The sequence below is a fragment of the Sturnus vulgaris genome, chromosome 3 (genome assembly GCF_052056855.1).
Source record: "Sturnus vulgaris isolate bStuVul1 chromosome 3, bStuVul1.hap1, whole genome shotgun sequence".
Lineage (NCBI taxonomy): Eukaryota > Metazoa > Chordata > Aves > Passeriformes > Sturnidae > Sturnus > Sturnus vulgaris.
The window spans coordinates 105648655-105655978 of NC_142245.1; positions in this window are offsets into that span (position 1 = coordinate 105648655).

Here is a 7324-nt window from a genome sequence, read left to right on the forward strand (position 1 = left end):
TGAACTGAGAGAGCTAAGGCAGGCGTCCATATGGCTCAGTGTTTCAAATCCTTTGCCTCGATATTTTTCCAGTTACAAAAATGTATGTATTTTTTCTCACAGGCAGACATTTGGCAGCAGAGTTAAGTGAACTCTAAGGGCTGTTATAACTTAGACCCATCTTTGGGAGCCCAGTGATGCATGAGAAAGAGTTCTTTCTTTACAAACTCCTAAAAGCACATATGACTACTGCATACTGCTTTTCCATTGAGACTTACAGACAACTTCCAGCAGGATCACGGGTTAGGTTGTGGGCAGCCTAACATCAGTGCTGTGTCATCTTGTCTGTTTATTTGATGAATTCTGATTTTCATATTTAATGCAGTAGAGAAATTCAACAGAGAATTCACTTGGGGGAAGGAAATATGTCTGGGACTGTGAGGTTGAGGAATTTAAAACAAATTCTCTTTCAATAACAGCAACCCATTAAGAGCCTCTTGATTATCTATTTGAATATTTCAATTAAAAATGCTAGTTTAAAAAGTAAATAAAATATGCTTCAGTTCTGCAAATTAAATTTATCCTCAGTTAAAGTCCATTGAGAGATACCCCCAGGGTGAATTTTCCCTACATCTCATTTCTGCCCTGGGGTGTTTTCATAGCAGTCTGAGTCATCCAAAGCTCCCAAGCTGAATTAATTTCTGAATCTCACAGTTGATATCCCACAGCCAAACCACGTCTGTGATTCAGAAAAGCGCTGATTAATCTGGGGCAGGAGGAAGTCAGGCACTGTGCTTGCCCCTGCTCGTTTGTCCCTGCCCTCTTCCCCAGCCTGCTGCACCCAGCCTGGCTCTCTGCAGGTCCCACAGGATGCTGGCACGGGGGGAAGGCAGACACTGGGCAGACTGGATGGGAACCCTCACACAGCAGTGTTGTGAGGGTCTGGCCCCATCCCTTCCCCATCCAGCAGCAGCTGCATTTGGAGCACATCTCCAGAGGCAGCAGCCAGGACTTCTGCTGCAGCAACATCAGGCCAGCACTCCCTTGATCCCGCTACGGATTCCCATCTGCTCCATCCTTTCCTGGGGTTTGGCTCCAGCCTCTCCAGCCTGTCCTGGCCCTGCACAGAAGGTTCTCCCACAGCTTGTTGCTCCTGTCTGCTGGAGCAGCACTGACCTGGGTTAGGAGGATGAGGAGGAAGAGACCCTTCCTCACAGGTGGGACACTCACACCAGAGCCTCATATGGTGACAAGTGACAGTCCATAGCTAGCAAGCTCTGCCACGGGATTTCTCCATCTTCTGCAAGTTAATGAGGTGCTGAGGAGCTGCATGCACCAGCAGTGATGCCTCAGGCATCTGGAATTTTCAGCATTTTTGACTCTTCTGTTTTTCCTGTGAACATTCAGCTGTTTTAACATTCAGCTGTTTTTAGGCACGAGGCAGAGGCACTGCCCCCAGACAAGGAACAGAAATACTGAGGAGACATGACAGGGTCCTTCGTGAGCTCACATTCCCAATCCCCAGATCCTCCTGTACTTTCAGCTGGGCTTGTTTCAAATGCAGTGAGAGGTGCAAACCCAGCTGTGCCAGGGCTCTGCAGCCACTGAGAGGGTCTGTGGCTGGGCCCTCAGGCAGGGTGGCTCCTCTGCTGCAGTTTGGTAGATGGGCAGATGGTGCCATCAGGATGATTAACAGCACCGAAGCCAGTTTGCCAAGAGCCTATTGATTCTCCAGAAGGGTGACAAATCTTCTCCTTATGTACCAACACTTAGACTGAAGTAATCTGCTTACAGCAGGAGGGAAGTCAGCTTTCAGCATTATTTAGGGAGGGCTGGGTTGCATCCAGACACACACCAATATGATCTTTCCTAAGTGCTCTTACACATTGGCTTAATAATTAATTAGAGATAAATAACATTTATGTTTTACTCTAATTTGTAGCTGAGATAAGGCAGCAGACTAAGTGCCAGGACCAGATCCTGCATTGGGTGGATGGTTTCCCAATGAGTCAAAGTGAGTAAAGATTGTCCCAGGGCTCTTCCTTTCCCCAGGATTCTTGGTGGATGACCACATAGGGAAGCCACTGTGGTAATGACAATGTATTAATGTTTTTTCTTGACATACTGAGAATCTGGGGAGATCTCTGGTTAACAGAGTTTATCAGATGTGATGATTTGCCATGGTTTTAAAGCAACTGGGTTGTGGCCAGACATAAGCAAGGGATGTCACAAAACACTGTCATGATCAGGAGCACTTCCCTCTCCTCTGGGTTGGTACAACTCCTCATGTTTAGTACTGTATGAACACAAAACACAAAAGCAGTGCTGAGTTTTCAATCTCATCTCTTGATCTGTATGGCAATCATCACAGAATTATGTCAAAAAACACTGATAAGTGTTACCATGAGGCTTTTCCATATCTGTCTAATTATAATGGAAATCCAGCTGTCTAGGTTGTAGTGGAAAAAAATAACAAGCTTGTTTTTATGATGTTGGATCCTGCTCATTCCCAATCCCTCACCCTTTCCTCTGTGGTCACTGTGTGAGGCTGAAGTGTTGGTTTAGTGAGAGGGACCATGGGGATGCTCTAACAACCATGGAAGAGGCTGACCAAATCCTGTGGCTCTTGATCTCCAATTATTGGGAAAGAAGCCAGTCTGGTCTTTCCAATGAGACTGGGATGAAGAGAAGAAAAAGTCTGAGCTGCCTCCCTCATATTTTCAGAGCATCATCATCTGTTGGCAATTTACTACTGATGCAGCATGTACCAGGTTTACAGCAGGTCACTGGAAATGTACCCAGGCCCATTCATTGTTTTTAAAAGCAAAGCAATGCTTAAGTGCAGCATTATTTTAAATTTACCTTCCTGCAGAAAACTGGTGGACAGGGAGCCTTCCAAAAGATGTATTTTTATTATCTCTCTCTTCCACCTTTAGCCATTGATAAATATTTACTTAGGCTTTAACCTGCCAAAGGCTTTAAACACAGCTACATTTCACTTCCCTCCAGGGTAAGTGTTGGCAGGCAGCTGTCCATGATGGGCAGAGCCTGTGGCACATCCAAAAGTGTCTTCCCATGGTGGCTGGGGAGTGTGACTGAAGCCTGGCCACAGGAACATGGGGTCAGAGGTGGTGGGGGGAACCCCAGAAACCCCCAGTAGGGAACATGAGCCCCTGTGCAGAGCCTCTCAGCCTGTCCTGGGGAGTCTCAGCCTGGGGCACACCTGAGCTAAAGGGAAAGGCTGGATGGACTGAGAGGGATAAGGGGCACAGGACACAGTGTGGGACACACAGGAGGAGCACAGGAGGAGCATCTTGGAAGTGCATAAGACTTACTATGGGATCTTTAGAGAAGGAAAAATGCAGAGGAAAAGGGAGGGATCTTGGTGGTTTGGAAAGGAATAAGAGAGGAAAAACAAAATGATGAGGGGATAAAAGGGGCCAGTGGCATGTCAAGGGTTGGCTGGTTGCTTTGTCTGGCTGGCCATGCCCTGCACCTGGTCAGAAGGGCTTGTCTTCTCATTGAAGTCCAGAGGCTTTTTATGGGTGAAAGACTCTCTGCTCTATGTTCACATGAGCGTTGGGGGTCTAGGTGAATCACTGGTCAATGTCAAGCTGGAGTAACAGGTGAGTAGGATAAAAGGCTTGAGGAGACAGATATCAAAGCAGCCATAAGCCTGGTCTGGATGCTGGAGGCATGAGAGATTTGTGTATTGGCTACTGGAGGGCAGGCAGTCCTAGCCAGCTACTGGGGGTATTATAGAGCCTGGAAGTCAACTGATAGACCTGACTGTGTGTGTCTGTGCAGGAGCCAACTGAAGATGAGAGGATTCAGGGATAAGCTATGGTGTAGACTTGAGTGTCTCAGGATAGTGGCTGGAGGGATCCACATTGTATAGATGTCCATATAAATATATATATATCTGTATATGTATATATATTTAAAACATACTAAAAATATGTATATATATATATATATATATATATATGTTCTATTCTATATATTATCTATATATCTATATTTCTCTAGATAGATATTTGTATAGATATATATATATCTATTCTATAAATCTATTCTATATTCTATAGTATATTCTATTAATGGGCTTTCATCATGATCTGCCAGAGAGCAGAACAGGATGAGGCCCTTGGAGCTGGTTGTGTTTGTGTGTGTGATGAGTGTTTCTGTGGAACTGATCACGTGTGTACCCAGATATTGAGTGTTGAGTGTGTTTGTGCTCATGAGCCTACTGGGAACACACACTGAGCCCCACTGCCAGCTGACCTGGGGCTGGGCACCAGCAGCAGCCTTGCCTCTACTGAGCCACTGGATTTGTCAGCCTGTGAGAGTGACCTGTTCACTTGTGCCTGCAGTTGGGCAGGAGCCAAGGATAGTTTCTGCCAAGACTATCTTACAGCCTGAGCAAAAGGGTTGAAAGAGAGAAAAAGCTCCTTTTAACGTCTTCAAGCTTACAAACTCCCTCTCAGCCAAGGCTGAATGATGACAGGCAGCTAAATCCCCAATTCCCAGCACCCAGGCATATCCGCCTTGCAACACTGCTTGGCTCAGCCACACCTGAGCTGGGAAAGTTGTTCCCAGTGGCATCAAAGTGCTCAGAAACCAGTCATGGGTGTGATTAATGGACTGAGTGTTTGTCTACCAACCAGTCTTCTCAACAGGCACAGCCTGAGGGATATGCTGAGACAAGTCCCCTCCAAAAGCTGTGTCACCCTGACACAGGAGGTAGCTGGCATAAAGCATGTGTTGGGCAACTGAGCAGACTGAAATGTGAACACATCCACAGTGTGGAGGCAGTGTCAGTGATGGACAAGTCCACTTGCAGAGATGAAGCTTTCAAGGCCTTAGGAACAGATATAACTTAGTTTTGGCAAAAAACTGCAGTCTTTCTTATTTTTCATATGCTACTCTGAATTGCTGTGGAGGAATACCATGATCCAGCCCTGTATCTCCATCAAAATACAATAACAAATTACAGGCTCTTGTATACTTTGACATTCTCCGAGTGATTGCCAATTGCAGTACAAGATGATAAATTATTTAAAACAGATGCAGTACATTTCACAAATGAATTTGATTAAATGGCAAGACATTATGAAGAAAACAGACAAAAGCCTAAGAGAATCTATTTTCATAAAATAGAGCATGCTTCCTGTATAAAGATGATTTTGAGTAAACAGATGAATTAGTAGGTAGACTGATAGATTGTCCACTAGGAAGACCTATTTACATAAGAAACTAATACAAAATGGAGAATGGTTGTACTAAGCAAGAGATATTACCCTCTCTCCACTGCATCTGCAAAACAGGCAATGAAAAGAAAAGAACACATGGGGCTTTTTAAATTCCAAACTGCTCCTCCTTCCAAAGCCCTGTGCTGGGCGCTGTGTGGGGAGGTTTTTCGTTAAAGCACTGCTGATATATCACTTTGTAGATCTCTCTGAAGCCTACAGGTTCTTCCTACATCTCTATACAAAACACATTCTAGATTGTCATGGCTTTTGTGGCTTATCATGGCCTGTAGAGCTCTATGGGGGGGAGTCAGGTCCTTCATCAAATGGGATCTGGAGGAGGTGTTTGAAGACATGAGTGTCCAAGAGCTTGTCTGTTTTTTTCCAACAAAGTCAGCTTGTCTACAAACCTTGCCTTGATGGCATTCTTAAGCACGCAGGCTACTACAACGCTATTTCATGGAATGCATTGCATCTTTGTAATGAAAATGGAAAATTGCTCTCACATACTGCTTTCTTATTGTTATGTACTGACTTTATTTATTTATTTATTCTTATTTCTACTGAATACATCAATATCATTTATTTGCATATTTGCTTTGCTGAAATCATAAATTGTACTGTATAACATCATATTCACCTAATATAGTATGAATTCCCCTGCTGTTTCAATTGGACAACTGGGGTGATGGGGAGCAAATAGTGTATTTCATCTTAGAAATGGCCCTGTTGAATGATATATGAACTTCATTTAATTTCCATCTTCTGTTCCATAGTGCTTATTTCCTTTGTTTTTTTATTTTCCTAATAAATACTCATGTTTAATATTTAAATATGCAAAAGTAAAAAATAAAAAAAAAGGTTAATGAAACAGTTTCCTCTCCCTCTCTTTCTTCTCCTTTCCCTTCCAACACTGGCAGCATGACTTACATTAGAGGAGAGCACTTTGGCTCAAGCTTAGCCTGGGTATTGACCCTTGGCAGTTTGCTTCTGTATGGATTCATCACTATTAATTTTTGTTCCAAGCTCATGGTATGGGCATGTATCACTTTCCAAGTATTGGTCTCCTACAGACTTTCTAGCTCTTCAATGGCTAATGTCTGAGTTCTTCCATAGATAATGTCTGAGTTCTTCCACAGATAATATCTGGGTTCTTCCACAGCTAATATCTGAGCTCTTCAATGGCTGATGGCTGAGCTCTTCACGAGTGAGTACAACACCCATCCTAGCAGGCCTGTGGGTAGAAGCCCAATATCACCTGGCAGGTGTACCTGCACTGGAGTCTGCAGAGGATCCTGGGGACACGTTCCTAAGTGGGAAAGGTGAACTAGCACCCCTCGAGCTCCATGCTGCCATGGGGTATTGCTTCTTTCCAGGTACTTGGCAGTGCAGACGTGCACAGCCTCTCCTGTGCAGGCACACAGACACAGCCTGAGGTGGAATAGAGAAGCAACCCCAGATACAGATGCCTTAGGGTAATACACTGACTGCTGGGATATATCCCCTTCTTTCTGGATCGCAGAACAATGCTAAAATACAGAACAGGAAACTATCCAGCCTGTATTTCTCTTGGGAGACAGATGCATTAAAATATGGACTCCAGCCAAATCGATTTCTTAGCCACATAGTAAACATCTTCTGAAAAAGTGCTCTGAGACAGATACGGGGGGCATAGCTGATTTTTTGATAGAAGTGGCAAAAAAAAGTGAATTTATGTAGGTTAAGAAAAAAATTATGAAAAACCTCCCCTGAGTTTCTCTTTTCCAGTTGCAGAGGAGTATACAGTGGAAACAGATAGCCAACTTTCAATTTCCCATAACAAAACCAATAAAAAGGTTAACGTTAAGAAACAGAAACTAAGGTCAGTGTAACAACTGTTTAATTCAGAGATATGTACAGTGAATACTGGGAGTGAAACCAGTTACCTTTTTCTTGAACAAAACACCCTTCTGGAGGAAAGCACTTGTTTATTTAGATTGAAAACAGACACCAGCCAATATGCTGCCCAGTGTCCTAAGCATCAGGTAGTGTGAGCTTTGATTCACCTAAGTGGTCTGAACTTTCCAAGGAGGGGGAGCAGTAAGAGCTTAAAATCT